Source organism: Pelobates fuscus, chromosome 4 (genome assembly GCF_036172605.1).
Source record: "Pelobates fuscus isolate aPelFus1 chromosome 4, aPelFus1.pri, whole genome shotgun sequence".
NCBI classification, from domain to species: Eukaryota; Metazoa; Chordata; class Amphibia; order Anura; family Pelobatidae; genus Pelobates; species Pelobates fuscus.
In genome coordinates this window covers 313,387,448-313,403,775 of record NC_086320.1, presented here as the reverse complement: position 1 = coordinate 313,403,775, position 16,328 = coordinate 313,387,448, and the positions used below count along the sequence as shown (strand labels likewise).

At 41.6% G+C, this 16,328-nt stretch overlaps 1 protein-coding gene across 2 annotated transcripts in view; it reads right to left on the bottom strand.

Moving 5' to 3' along the window:
• Positions 1–9,452, bottom strand: part of TBC1D5 (TBC1 domain family member 5) — a 571,110-nt gene extending 561,658 nt beyond the window's left edge. The window contains exon 1 of one of the 2 annotated variants that reach the window (XM_063452310.1): positions 9,426–9,452. The gene's annotated coding sequence lies outside the window, so the exon portion shown is untranslated. Of the gene's footprint in view, positions 1–6,925; positions 6,961–9,425 lie in introns of those variants that run through there. The other variant, XM_063452309.1, reaches the window with a different exon arrangement.
• Positions 9,453–16,328: the final 6,876 nt, after the last annotated feature.

The window sequence follows — 16,328 nt, the reverse complement described above, 5'->3', positions numbered from 1 at the left end:
AGTACAGTAAGGGTATTTTAACCCTTACTACTTACTATGCCAGTGAAGAGGGGGGGGAGGGGGTGGGGGGGCAACGCAAGCAAGCTATAGTGCTAGAAATACAGCTTTATATTCTTAGCACTATAGAATCCTTTTAAGTATAATATGACCAGAAAGATATCTTATAGTTCGACTGAAACACTATAGTACACCTGGGTAACCTGTGGAATAGAGAACAGATCCTTATTAAAACACTGAAGGAACTACTTGGATATGGCATATGAAAATCAAATCTCCGTAATCTACGTCTTCTGTACTGACTCACCCACAGGAAGAAAAATTCAACTAAACACCAAAGTATAAAACACCTTAAAGATATCATCATTTCAAAAACAAATCACTCATAATCAGTATAATCAGTAATTATAATCACTTGCAATTACTGGATCCGGAAGAACACTCATTTTCAAAACCACATTGAAAATTCAAAAACATTAGGTGAAAAACTTCTGAGCCCTGATTTGCCTGCCTCATCCTGCAGGTAAAGACTGAGAAAAGAATATTAGGCAATCAGTAAAGTGAAGAGGAGACAACCGATTGTGAAGGTGGGGAGAAGACTTTGGAATAGGTACGTCTTGAATTTGAGACGTGATAACAAATTCTGCCCGAGAGCCACACCTTTGATTGCTCTCAATGCAAAAATATTACCTTCATGCACAACACAGGAAATCAGCCTCCAAAACATGCGGTGCCACTTAACATACTTTACAGCTGTAATGGTGAAATCATTCAGACATCCATTTACTACATCTCCGTATTCCTCGAAATTTATTCACATGTACTTATTTACTCAATCGCTATGAGAGGTGGAACTACGTCAAATGTTCCTGTCTCCCGAAATAAAATAGATTAATTTTCTTTTAATTACCCCAATACATTTAGATACGATGACCACGTGAAGATCTAAGTAATTTGTATGGAGATGCCCATATTGGAACATCAATCCAATTATAAAAACGTTATTTATTGGTAAATAAAGACAAAAAAAGCTGAAATCTCTTATTCAGTTTTGTTTAAAAAGAAAAGCGGAGGAGATTTTTACATTTCCTACACACCACTAGTTACAGGTCCTTTTATAATTTATATTTTAAGTAGATACAAAGCCGTTCCAGATTATAAAGAAAATGTACATTTTGTATACATAGGATTTAGTCACTGCACACTCAATTTTAGGCATTTATTTAGAACTAGAGTCAGAATACCCACAGAATATTGCTGGGTCAGATATCGGTTTACACCTGGCACAAATTTGATAACAAATACTGCTTAATGAAAAAATAAATACTATGTCCAGGGTGTGAAATAGAGAATAAGCTCATATTTTTAAATGTTCTATTATTGCGAGGTACTAAATTCCTGAATCAAACTAACACTAATTAAATAAGTTAAAATATGAAACTGGACACCCTTGCCCTAATTAAATAACGAAATAAAAATGTAGGGTTGTGGGGGGCGGGGCCTGACATCCAAGATGGACGGACGTGTCTTCAACTAGCTCCTGCAAAATACGAGCCAAACCTCAGAATATGAGGCTTTACTCCTGGATAAACTAAGCCAGCCACTCATAGCAAACAGAAACCACAGCCTGAAGAGCAGTTCCAGCCTGAACAAAACTGATCTGCCTGAAGGAGACCTCGTCCGGCCTGGAGTGACTAGCAGCCTGAAGGCGGAGAGAGGCGGCCGATCTCCCGCCTTGGAGCACACATCTCACTGCAGTCCCAGGACTCTGGGGCCCCAAACCCCCCCCCCCTCTGGACCGGCGGGGGTGACCCGGTCCCCACTGGGAAGACTAACCACGTTGCCGCAATCACAGCGATCCCGGATGATCTTGAGACCGCATGGCGGGACAAAGATGGCCGACGTGCCGACTGTCCCAGGGAGCCAAGCAGAATCAGAGAGCTCAGACTGGGTGAAAAGCTTCACGGACAGATTCGACAAACTCTGTCATGACTTCTGGGCTCGCATTGCAAGTCGCACATGCACCCCCACCTCACCCATCCAAACCCAGCGACAATCACTGAGGACCACCGCCTTGATACGGCTCAAGCCCGCAAAGCTCACATTTCCCTACTGTACCTTGACACCACAACCGGGAAGGCGGAGGAGGAGAAAGCCGAAAGTGCACCGACCACAGAAACACTACACCTACGGCAGCCTTCACTCACCTGGGCCCAAATCCAACCTGGAACAAATCCCAAGACATATCCCACATCCACGGGATACAGAGACTCTGTACGCAAAGCAGGCCACAGGCGGCAGATCCGGAGACCACGTAGTCGAAGCAGGGCATGCCTGGACCGGAGGGCAAGGTGCACTGGACGGTACTAGAGCCAGGGGCAAGTGGGGCACTGCTATATGGGACTTAAACAATAAAACTCTGTCAGGTCCACAGCAATGCCAGAAGGGCATAGGATAAGCTGAGTAAAAACAAAAGCCTAAGCCAGGGGGTCCCTCAATCCTTCCTTAAACTGACCCTTTAGCATACTTGAGACAGCAGTTTCCTTATGTTTCCCCATGTTTTCTTTTATGCTCTTGTGTTTGCTTATGTCTGCTCTCTGCATAACAACAGTATTCCAGCCAGTACCAGTGGTATTATCTCTCCTGTTTCATATAACTACCTAACTATTGTTCGTTATGAAAAAATATGCATCCAGATAACATGTCTAGCTTGTATACCAGCTTTTCTATATACACTGTTATGTCTGCCTTTACTCATGAAAAAAAAAAAAAAAGAGGCTGTCTGCTCACGGAGCCTATCGTACTTGACTGCATTTAATGTTAACGTGCTGATTGCTCCTACTGCTATTTTTTGTTGTTCATAACGTCTCAAATAAAATAAAGAATTAAAAAAAAAAAAAATGTAGGGTTGTATAGTAAAATGGGTTCTAGGCGCTTTTTTATGATTATTATTATTAATTTAAAGGGTTACTCCAAGCAGCATGATTATGCTGCCCTTACTGAGATTTTTTGGATAGCTGCCAGAGTTGTAACTCTAGACAGCCCAGAATGACAGCGTCAATTCTGTGCATAGTTCTTTCACAGACTTTCATTCATGGACTAATAGCTAACAATTTCAACCAATGAATGACCTGCAGGATTTGCATCCGGTGTCTTCAGCTCTGCAAAAGGCAAATGTGGTTCATCTGGGATTGAGGGAGGCTCAGAACCCAGTGGGACCCAAGTAAGAAGCAAACTGTTGCACTATAGCAGACAGTTGTGGTTCTGATGCTCAGAGTAACCCTTTAATGTTGGAAGGCTAGTTTTTAATGTAGCCATCTAGTGTCATTCATATTGCACAAGTGCAGTGATCACCCCAGTTTAACTGCCTATGCCCCTCTAGAGTTGTATATAAGTATTGGGCAGGCAAATTATTATGCCTTTCCTAGTACCTGTGTAAATACAGCACAAGAATACAGGTTTGTTATAAATTACGCTGTAATAGTTACGATGCCAAGAGGATCCCCACAATCACCCCAATGTAAGTATTTCAATTGTTTGCCATCAGTTTTACTTCCTACCTGGGGTCTGCCGGATGCTGCTCACTGCCTCTCGGCAGCTTAGAAACCCTCTGCCTGAGCCAAGCCCAGTTGTGCAGAGCCGAGCCAATAAGCTGGCCCTGATGAGGAGTGTTCCTCTAACTTGTAAATTTGTTAGCAGGACAAATTAAACATTTCATTATCTATTTTTGGCAAGTCTATTTAAGTAAAGTTGCACACCTAAGCCATATGCATTACCCCTCACACAAAACATGGTCCCTTCATGATACAGCTGGAACTGCAATGCAACAAAGGACAGACAAAAACAGAAAGAGGAAGTTGAAGCACACAGGACATCAGCTGATTTTTGTCTCATGTTACCTCTTTAAGTATATACCTAGTATATAAACTATACATTAGCAAATTATATATTGAGTCGATAATTAGGCTATTGACTAAAACAAACAAAAAACAACTAAAACTAAAGCTGAACAGAGAGATCGAGGCAAAGTGTAAGATTTGTACTATGTAAAGCAACCATAACACTACATCACTCAACGGGAAGTATTACTAAGTTTTACAATTACTAAACTGAACTGTAGCACAACAATAGCAAGCATGATTCATTACTGTTTCATATTGAGGTCTTATGAGTGGTAGAGATGCATGTCATTTACCCTCTCAGTAGCTGCAAGCTTACATTTTTCATCATACTAGCATGTAAAGTGTAAATAAGATATAGAATTCAGAGTTCAGATTAGAACCTTACACATGATTATGGGAAACATCTTATGTAGCTTAAAGGACCACTATAGGCACCCAGACCACATCAGCTTAATGAAGTGGTCTCGGTGCCAGGTCCATCTAGGATTAACCCTTTCTGCTGTAAACATGAGAAACTGCTATGTTTACTTTAGGGTTAATCCAGCCTCTAGTGGTTGTCTCATTGACAGCCGCTATTGGCGCTTCCGCGCTTCTCACTGTGATTTTCACAGTGAGAAGACGCCAGCGTCCATTGAATTGAGAATGCTTTCCTATGAGACTGGCTGAATGCGTGCACGGCTCTTGCCTTGCAGGCACATTCAGCCGATGACGGCAGAAGAAGGAGGAGAGCCCCAGCGTCGTGGGAACCCAGCGCTGGAAAAAAGGTAAGGGATTAACCCCTTGCTTCCCCTTCAGCCCAGCGGGAGGGGGACCCTGAGGGTGGGGGCACCCTCAGGGCACTATAGTGCCAGGAAAATGAGTATGTTTTCCTTGCACTATAGTGGTCCTTTAAAGTGACAATCTAAGTATGTACTATAACCACTTCATCTGTATGACATTGTTTTGGTGTAAAGACATTGTCCCTATTCATGCACAATGTAAACCACTGTCATTTTCTAGAAATGGCAACGTTTACACATTTGGCCTAAAAACATGCCTCTACTGGCTGTCTGACAGATAGTAGAGGGACTGTGACATTAAAACCTTCAATTTTCAAAGGCCTTCACGGTCTACATCATCATGCCCAGTATGACAACGCTGAGTGCAACTAATGCTTCTCATAGACAAGCGTTGCAAGTCAGTGCTTTGGAACCATTGGATTGGGAGTTGTAAGTTTGAAGTAAAGGTGCAAGCTATGCCTTTCGTCAACTTAGGTTTGACCATAAGACAAAGTAGTCTCTACATTTTCTTATGATAACTTTTTATTGCAATTAAATGAAATGCCAACACAGTCAGAAGATTTTATCTTTATGAAATATGCAAAAGTGACAAGATGCTGACAGAGCTGCTTTAAAAATACTCAAAACTATCGGAACTAAGTGCAATTAATTGATCCCATTTCTGATTCTTACCATGTTCTCTGTGTACATACTGGTGTACTGCATGCCTTGGAAATGTGAATGCCTTTATTCTCGGTTATAACCCCCCCAGCCAAACTGTGTTCTCTCACAGTACCTGCTTACTTTTTACTCCTTCCAGTCTGGTTTGCCTGCTCCTCTGCCGTTCTATGGGATTATTTGCTAAATATTGCATTGCATCTGTTTGGTGATAGGATAAGGATTAACAGAACACTAGAACCACCATAACCACTACATCTGATCACAATTGCTATGGTGCCATATTTGCTCCCCCCATTGTAAGTAGTCAAACCATTTTTTGAACAGTATGACTTCTTACTTGGGGACTGCTAGGTGCTGCTCACTGTATCTCCTACTAATGCCAGAGAGATGAAAACATTTGTAAGCAGAAACGTCCGTTAACTCTCCTTAACGCATTGACTGAGAGCGATCAGCTGACGTTCTCAGCAAAGTTTAGATCAGGAGAGCTAACGGAAGTTCCTGCTTAGGAACGTCAGGCTCTCTTACATTAGTAGTGGAGGTAAGGAACAATGCCCAGTGAACTCCATGTAAGAAGTCAAACCATTCAAAAATCATTTGACTACTTACAAAGGGGAGGGGAAGCTAGTGCAAGCCTGGCACCATAATCACTACAGAGAGCTACAGTGGTTGCTTGGAGTGTTATTTTAATTCACTAAACAATGGGTGCCCAAAAGGAAAAACTGCCATATGTCCTAGAACTACAACTCCCATGAAGCAATAGGGTCAGTCTTTAGAATGACAAAGCATTAGGGAATTTGAAGTTCTAAAACTTTTGGTGATCTATATTTCGGGAACTCTTACACTAAAAAGTGCAGTATGTTTATCACAACATAGCAAGGGTTAATTCACTACATATTGCATTATTTCTGTATGGTAAAATATCAAGGCCATATCTGCTAAACATTGCATTATGTCTCTAATGCAACATAAGGGTTTATTCACTAAATGTAGCATTTTATCTGTATGGTGAGATGACATGGGTTAATTCACTAAACAGTGCATTTTGTATGGTGATATGACAAAGGTTAATTCATTAAATTGAGGGGTGCTCAGAAGTCACAGATGTTTTAGATGATGCAGGTAATTCACCATTTCAAGGCATGCAGCATTTTAAAGTAACAGGAAATAGACACTATTTGCCATTTACTAAAGCAAGTATTTGATCAGATGACCAAAGTGCAAACAATGTGTGCCCTGTATCAACAATCCCCATCCCCCTGTGTGCTCATCACTAGAATCATGTGGTTTGTGAATTAAATATGGAAAATATATACAACACAGCTTACAGTAATCAGCTCTATAACTAATAATTAGATGATGCCCAAGAGTTGATCATATACAATTAGTGTTTAAAGAGCAAAATCAATGAGTCTTAAGTGACCATCTCATCTCTGAACAAAGTACCATACACTAAGGAAAACAAAGTATAAGCCATGGAGAGTTACGATTGCATGCAGATTCGTTTACAGCAGCTGTTAACACACGTACAATAATGATGCTGATAAATGCAGAGGCAAAGATTATTGATAAAGAAGAAAAGGACTGTACCTAACAGGAAGCAGCCATGATAAGGAGACACTGTGATCAGCCTCAAACTACAATTCCCTGCAACCCTTGCAGTAAGATACGTACGGTGGCCTCAGATGACCAGAAACCACGCACATTAGTGAGATCACTGCCTATGGCTAGTCCCATATCCAGGGTTTCAAAATACCCATGATCAGACACAGCCCACACTCACGTGAGAAAATGTGCATGGTCAGGAAAAAGTACATCCTCATATGCTATTCCTTACCATGATAATGTGAACTGAAATGTAAAAATCACACATTTAGCAGTATAGAAAAGACTAAATTACTTGCCTAACGTCCCTACACAAATACTGTAACAATGCACTCCAGTGTTTATTCACAAAATAATTGTGAAGATTGAAAAAATAAATAAATAAATGCAGTTCACTTTTCAATTTGCCATAATGCAGCAAATTTTGTGAACTTGACAGAATGCACTGTGTATTAACTCTTTTGATGTCACCACAAAGACGTAATTCTCCATTTAGTCGATAAACCCTGGTCCTTTTGCTATGCTAACATTATTTACTGCTTAGTGAATTAAACATTTAGATGAAATGCTTATCTAGCGAAGTACTTTGTATAAAAGAGCTTTAAAGGGACACTATAGGCACCCAGACTGCTTCATAGTAACGATGTGGCCTCTGTGCTTCTGCAATGTAAAATATTGCCATTTTGGAGACATGGCAATGTTTTTATTGCAGGGCTAAACACAACTCTAGTAGCTGTCTTCCTGACAGCCACTAGAGAATCCTTCCATGTCCACAACAGAGTCAGACTCGGTTCTGTGACGATTAATGTCAATGCTTCTCAAAGAGAAGCATTTGATTGGAGGAGATAGCAAAAGAGGAGTCTCACTGTGAGGAGTAGGAAAACTAAGTGTGTAACACCTTTTTTTAAGGGAGCACTGGAGGCACCCAGACCACTTCAGCTCAATTACTGCTATGTTTCACTGAGGGTTTATCCAGCCTCTAGTGGCTGTCCCACTGACAGCCGCTAGAGGCGCTTCCGTGATTCTCACTGTGAAAATCACAGTGAGAAGACGCTGACGTCCATAGGAAAGCATTGAGTAATGCTTCCATATGGGCGGTTTGAATGTGCGCCCGGCTCTTGCCATGCATGCGCGTTCGGATCTGATGTCAGCAGGGGTTGGAGAGTTCCCTAGCACAGAGGGAGCCTGGCGCTGGAGAAAGGTAAGTGGCTGAAGGGGTTTTAACCCCTTCCGCCCAGCGGGAGGGGGGCCCTGAGGAAAGCGGGGACCTAATGACCCTATAGGGCCAGGAAAACAAGTTTGTTTTCCTGGCACTATAGTGCTCCTTTAAATTAAGTGGCCCAGAAATCTAATAGGTCTACATTTTTTGAAAACCGTTTTGAATTCCTAACGCTATAGTTATCCTTTAATGGCTAGAGCTCAGCTCCCAGGCAGGGACCGATTTACCATTTGTACTGGTCTGTGAATGTTGTACTCCCTTTTCCCCAGTTGTACAGTGCAGAGGAATTTGTTGGTGCTTTATAAATGCCAGTAATAAATTAAAAATATAAACTCTATAAAGTCTATAACTCTATATAAACTATCCAGACATAATGTACGCTAAATAAATGAACCCTTATGTTGACATACAGAATACACTGTTTAGTGAATAAAATGTTATCATGCTGTGCCAGTAAGACTCGCTTTACATACAAATGTAATTATTTTATCGCTGGCTAAGCCCATTATGGGCAGGCCTGCCCACAGAAGGACCTGGCATAGAGCACTGCTTGAGCGATCTCTTCAGGATCCTAGTGCTTCTGCATGGCGCAAGCACCTCTCATGATGCGCTTGCACTGTGCTGCCTAAGGACAGTTGCCTGGTGTCTCCAGATGTGGGACATGATCCCAAAATCGGGACTGTTGGGGGGCCTTATACAGACATAATTCACTGTTTACTGAGTTAACCCTTGTTGCGTCGCTATACAGATAAAACACTATGTAGATGTAACGCACCGTTTAGCGAATTAAGATGTCATGTTGCCACAGAGTTATAACCGACTGGTGAATAATAAGAGTGTGTCATTTTTGGGGGGCATGCAGAATTTCATAGAACACTGGAAATAATATTTGCCTCTTAGTAGAGTGAATATTTTCTATGTAACCAAAGAACGAACAATGTCTGCCCTGTTTCACCAGCCTCTTTCTAATCAGTCCTTATCACTAGATCCTGGGGTTTGTGAAATACATTTAGAAATGTGCCCAATATACAGCAATCAGCTTTATCACTGGGAATTATATGATCAGAAGTTGAAAAAAATGCAGTCTTCACAATGCAAAATCAATGAGTCTAAGGGACCATCTCATCACACTAAGGAAAACATAGGTTACAAGTCACACAGAGCAAATATTGAATGCAGGTTAACTTGCACTAGCTGTTAACACATGTATAAACACTGTGCTGCTATATACTGAGCAAAGCTTAATAAGGAGGAAAAGCACAGTACCTAACAGGAAGCAGCCACGACAGGGAGTCACTGTAAGCAGCCTCAAACTACATTTCCCTGCAGCCTTTGCAGCAAGATGCCTATGGTGGCCTGTGATGGCCATAAATCTTTTGAAGCTCACTGCCTATGATTGGCCTCATCTATAATGCTTTCAGAATTACTTCCATGCATTCAAATCAATCTCTAAATAAATACTGTAAATGTGACTTATCATTAAATGTTTAGAATGCAACTTAAAAGAAAAATGAACCATGTTAGATAACCTGCTCTACAGTTCATAGCTGTTTCTACAGAATATATATCTTAGATTTCGAGCCAGTTTGAGCAGAGCACTCTGTAAATAACATATCTAACATGTTTTGTTAGAATTGTTTGTCTTTTTAACTAGTACATCACTGCAGAATAATGTTGGCGCTATATAAATAATTTTGAACAAACAAAAATAACATTTGATATGAAATGTTAAGTGCTTTTTTTTTTTTTTTTTGTCTGGGGTTTTTCCACTTAATTTATAGAATCAATTTTGGAGAGAATAATTTACAGCATTTATTGCTGAGCAGTTTATTCACAAAATCCAGGAATTGTGGAGAATTGAAAATAATTGGAAGGGAGATGAAAATGTAAATTTTTCACAATACAGTTATTGTGGATAGAGCTCTCAGTCTATCATTGCTATCTAAGGTTTGACAGACCCGCAGCTGATAATGCATTATCATTCCAATACTGTAGCTAAAGGCGCAGCTTATGTACTGATCCAAAACTGTTTGACAGTAAAACAGGCCTTAAAGAGACACTGTAGACACAATAACAACTTCATCTTATTGAGGTTGTTATAGTGACTTTAGTCCTACCCCTTTGTTCTACACCCCAAAACCATTTATATTAATATTAGAAGGCTTAGCAGCGCGTCTTCAAACCACACCTGCAAGTTCTCTGGGTGTGAGAGCTGGAAATGTTACTTCCATGCTCTCATTCCCTAACATACCTTGCTGTTATGCACATTCATATATTCAATGATTCTCTATGACAGAATCATAGGCGCATCGCATGCGCTTATAGTTTCCCAATTAACTGGATTGGACCACATCAGCCAAGGTGGAGACTGCCACAGTAGGACAAAATTTGGTTCGGCACTCCGAAAATTCGTGACTTCGGCACTTCGGTTCGGTTCGGCACTTCCGAAATTCAGGACTTCGGCAATTCGGCATTACAGGAATTCGGCATTTCCCTAACCCTAACCCTAACCCTACCCCTAACTCTACCCCATAACCCTAAAACTACACCATAACCCAAACCCTACCCTTACCCCTAAACCTACCTTTAACCCTAACCCTAACCCTACCTCTAGCCCTAGAACCTCCACAATAGGCGATAGTACTTATGTTGCTTAAAATGTGTCTTTAAGGGGTCTACTGAATGACCGTTTCAGGACTGATACTCTGCATTGTGAGAGAGCAGTAACAATCCATAGCCTTTTTAACATTTTATTTTCTATGGGTCTCTACCGTGGGACGCCCCACCATTGGGGGCCCTTCTTTTTTATTCTGTATTTTTGCAATGGTGGGGGCCCTTCTACATGGCTGTCATTGTATTTAAATGTGTAAATAATTTGTTATTGCTGTAATTTAAACCGTCTCAACTCCCAAGTCAGTGATAGTTTTCTATAATAATGGTAAAACGCATTTCTTAAACACATGGCCACTTTAAGTGCTTTCTAGAAAGGCTTTAAGTGAGAAGCTTAAATGTCAGAGAAAAATGACAAGAAAAGGTGGCAACTCCTCAGAATGTTTGCACTATTTTCATGCAGTGACACTTATAAAAATGCATGAGAACTTCTGCTGTCTGTGCAAATATTACTCTGATGTAAAATTTAAAGTGTAAACATGAATCTTTCTAATTAACTTTCTAATTAAACCCTATTTAACCGCAAGACACCCTGGCTGTGCATCAGGGACTACCGTAATGTAGGTGGCCATGCAGTGTGCCTCAGCAATCTTTAAAGGACTGTGGATGTTAAATGCAGGAGTGCAGTGAAGTGCATTAGAGAGAGTTTTAGTTCTGCTTTGCATCCATTGTGTTTAAGAAGTCATTAGCGCAGTGATAGACGCACAGAGGTTAAGTCCTGTAAATGATCTTTGAAAAACCTGAGCCGTGGGATTTGCAAGTGCGTAGATTTATTTTTGTGAAGGTGAAAAGAAATCACATTAGAGGCCTAATTATCAAGTTTTTAAACATTTTAAACCACTGAGGTTTAAATTATAGGAAAATTACACTGAACAAAGATCATAAATTCGCAGTATCAAGGAACAAGTGTATCTTGCACATTGTGCGTTTGTTCAAATATTAAGGGATGTTATAAGCCTAACATAATGTCACAGATTTAAATTTTTCTTTTTTTCTGATTTTGTTATTCTTAATCTCCTCACATTAAAAGCAATAACAATTAATCAATTAATTATGTGCAATGCTGTGTACCCTCACTACATTAAAGGGCATATTAATCACTACCATAGCACATTTTAATGAGGAAGTGGTCCTAATTTTTTTTTTCTTGACCTAAAACAGTTTTGAAAGAGATTGACAAAATTTGGGGCAATCACGGTCTGACCCCTCTCCTGACATTTGGAAAATGTAGAAGTGTTCTTCCACTTTTATTTCTTACCATTAATGGCAATAATAGTCTGTCAGCATTTATTTTCATGCAAACAGCATAAATACAACCTATAACACATCAATATATAGCGTCATCAGATTCCGTAGCGCTGTCCCATTGTACAGTGCTACAGAATCTGATGGCGCTATATAAATAATAAAATAATAATAATAATATTCCCACTTCACCCCATATAGTGTGACCCTATCAAAGAGTATATTTATAATTCATTGTTGTTTTTTTTTTTTGTTCATTTCAATGGAAAATGGGAAAAATGCAGTGATAAAAACAAAAACAAAAAAACAACCGAAGAACGATTGAGTCATTGGATGAATTTCGCTCAGTGCCATTCTTCCATTTGGTCATTTCTGTTAGCGTCTCATGCTCCCGTTCAATGTGTTGCAAGTGTGCGAAAGTCTGCTAAAAAGAGAGCAACCAGTGGCTTCTTGCTGTAATAAAAAGCTATTTGGAAAGGCCTCTCTCAGTGCTCGAGTCCTGCAGGAATGCGTGGAAACAGCATTTCTGTACTTTTTCCCCAGCAGAAACGCCATTCATACTGCGGAGAAATTAGGCAGGGCTGCACCATCCAAATAGGGCTCTCTGTAAAGGGGCCACAGATAGCACTGTGCTGGGAGCAGAGGTGTATCTACTGAAGATAGCGTCTTTGGCAAGCACTGATATTGCAACCTTTACGGCCCCTGTCCAAATCTCTCACAACCATCTTTTAGACAACTTTACCATAAAATCAGCTCAAATATTCAAGCTGTACGTAATGTGTGTGTTTGGTGTGTACTGGCTGTATGTGATGTGTGTGTGGTGAGCTGGCTGTTTGTAAGTGTGTGTGATGGCTGTATGTGATGTGTGTGTTATGGCTGTATATAACATGTGTAGTCAAGCTCTGTGTAGCCCCCCCCCCCCCCCCCCCCCCACTTGACTTTCACCAAGGAAGCTGACCTATGATCCCAGGAGGTCCAATGGAGGGGTCATGCTTCCTGGTGGTCCTGCATGGATTAAGTCTGCCTGGTGGTCTATTGGGATCCAGAGTGTACAGCAGGGGAGATTTGCACTACTGGCGGATGCAGACAACAACAATCCCTCCCTCACAGTTCGGTACTTATTGAGTAAGAGTGCAAACTGACTCACTAGAGAGCACTGGATGGCATAGAGGCCATTACCGAGGTCTGCCCCTGCCAGAAGTGCAAACCTCATGCTGCCAGCTCTGATCCCCTCCACCCTGGGATGTCACTAAGGGGCGGGGGGGGGGGGCTGTGTGTGTGTGTATGGGTCAGTCTGTGTGTGGGTGGGTCAGTCTGTGTATGTATGGGGCAGTCTGGGGGGGGGGGCAGTCTGTGTGTGTGTATGGTTGTGTGTGTGTTTGTGTGTATGGGTCAGTCTGTATGTGTGTGTATGGGTCAGTCCATGTGTGTGTGTGTAAGGGTCATTCTGTGTGTGTGGGTGGGCCAGTCTGTGTGAATGGGGAGATCAGTCTGTGTGTGTGGTTCAGTCTGTTTGTATGTTAATGGATCAGTCTCTGCGTGTGGGCAGCAGCAGGGCCGGACTGGCCACCGGGACACCGGGAAATTCCCTGGTGGGCCGGAGCACCTGGTGCCGGCAGTGCAGCACATTCATCTTTTTACCACCTCTGACTTTCTTGTTTGGGGCTGGAGCCTGAGGCAGAAAGTTTGCTGGATGGCAGCAGTGAGGCTGCCAGTAGCCGGAAACAGAAAAAGGTGACTGGTTTGCAGCAGAGAGGAGTGAGAGAGCACTGAAAGCCTCTCTCACTCCTCTCACAAACGCTCCTTCTTAGTTCCCAGCTCTGCAGTACCGTCCCCCCACACCCCCCAGCCTCACTCTGGTGACCTTTCACACAGGAAGTGGAAGAGCTTAATGAAAGTCCAGTTACAGTGAAGTTACAGGTACTTATATATACACCCATCAATCCATGATTGATAGTGTGTGTGAAGTGTGTGTGTGTGTGTGTATGTGTGTGTGTGTGTGTGTGTGTGTGTGTAGAGCTTATAGTGATCTTGTGTGTGTCAGTGAGTTTGTAGTGGGCTTATGTGAGTGTGTCAGTGAGCTTGTAGTGAGCATATCTATACTGTGCTTGAGTCTGTGTTAATGAGCTTGTAGTGAGCTTGTCTGTATTGTGCTTGTGTGTGTCAGAGAGCTTGTCTATAGTGAGCTTGTGTGTGTTCCAGGGAGCTTGTGTGTATGTCAGGGAGCATGTAGTGAGTTTGTCTGTAGTGAGCCTGGGTGTGTCAGTGAGCTTGTAGTGAGCATGTCTGTACTGTGCTTGAGTGTGTGTCAGTGAGCTTGTGTGTGTCAGTGAGCCTGTGAGTTTGTCTGTGTTTTGCTTGTGTATTTCAGGGATCTTGTAGTAAGCATGTCTGTACTTTGAAATAGTTCAGAGAAGGGCTACTAAACTGGTTCATGGATTGCAGGATAAAACATACCAGGAAAGGTCAAAGGATCTTAAATTGTATAGCTAGGAGGAAAGACGAGACAGAGGGGATATGATAGAAACATTTAAATACATAAAGGGAATCAACACAGTAAGGAGGAGGCTATATTTAAAAGAAGAAAAACTACCACTACAAGAGGACATAGTCTTAAATTAGAGGGACAAAGGTTTAAAAATAATTTCAAGAAGTATTACTTTACATAGAGGGTAGTGGATGCATGGGATAGCCTTCCAGCTGAAGTGGTAAGGATTAACACAATGAGGGAGTTTAACCATAAGGCTATTCTAGACTTAAGATAAGGCCAGGGACGAGTTAAAAGTATTTAGAAAATTGGGCAGACTATATGGGCCAAATGGTTCTTATCTGCCGTCACATTTTATGTCTGTAGTGAGCTTGTGTGTGTGTCAGTGAGTTTGTGTCAGGCCTTAAGCCTCCCGATGTCTCCTCATGCTTCCGGGTTTGACGGAGCTTAGCCACACCCCCATTGCCGCGGTCTGCTATTTAATGCGACCGCACCAGCTGATAGACGCTGGATTATTGAAACGCGTACCGCGCCAAACTCACCGGCTCACATACCTCGCTGAGACGACCACTCGCTACTAGACCGGACTGGAGGAATATTCAAGTCCCCAACATCTCTCCTCATCACAGACAGATACCAGCACTCTCGGCAACCATTCACTGAAGCAACCGCCTCGGAGGAGAGCTGGGGACACAACCCACTTCTACTTCTACTTCTAGAAGTTAAGTAACTTACAGTCTCTGAGTTAAGAGCTAATAATGCTAAGCTTTATTTCAACTTACTAAAGTCTGCTATCAAGTTCTCCAGCAAGCCTGCTACAGCTTTCCTCAAATCAAGTATTATTCAAGTTCAGCTGTACCTGTCTTGCTACAGATAATCTTATTTCTTCATACTAAAGTCTGCTATCAAGTTCTCCAGCAAGCCTGCTACAGCTTTCCTCAAATCAAGTATTATTCAAGTTCAGCTGTACCTGTCTTGCTACAGATAATCTTATTTCTTCATACTAAAGTCTGCTATCAAGTTGTCCAGCAAGCCTGCTACAGCATCCCTCAAAACAAGTACTATTTAAGTTTTGCTCCACCAGTCTTGCTACTGATAATTCCACTGTATATAATCTCTTATAATTTGAACTGTTAACAAGAATAACGGACTCTAATGAATTCTGAACCTTGTCAATGCTGAATGAAACAAACCGTTTATTATTTAAAGAAACAGTAACTGTAATTCTGGAACTGAAGTCTCAGTTCCACTTTATTAAGTGTCTTAATAAAAGATCAAAGTCCTAAGAAATCTGCAGTTGTGTTCCACATCATTTACTGTGAACGTGACAGTTTGTTTGTAGTGAGCTTGTAATGAGCTTGTCTGTAGTTAGCTTGTGTGTATTTGTGTCAGTGAACATGTCTGTAGTGTGCTTGTGTGTGTCAGTGAGCTTCTGTGTGTGTCTGTGAGCTTCTGGTTGTTGGTGAGCTCTGTGTGGGCCAGTGAGCTTGTTTGTAGTGAGCGTGTGTGTCAGTAAGCTTGTCTGGTAGTGAGCTAGTCTGTAGTGAGATTGTGTGTATGTCATTGAGCTTGTCTGTAGTGAGCTTGTGTGTATCAGTGATCTTGACTTGAGTGAGCTTGTGTGTGTCACAATGATTTATAAGGCTGTAATATTTTTTTCCAGGGCTGCTTTCTGTTCCCAGTCTGGCCCTGTGGGTTAGTCTGTGTATATATGGGTCGGTCTGTGTGTGTGTGTGTATATGGGTCAGTCTGTGTATGTGTATGGG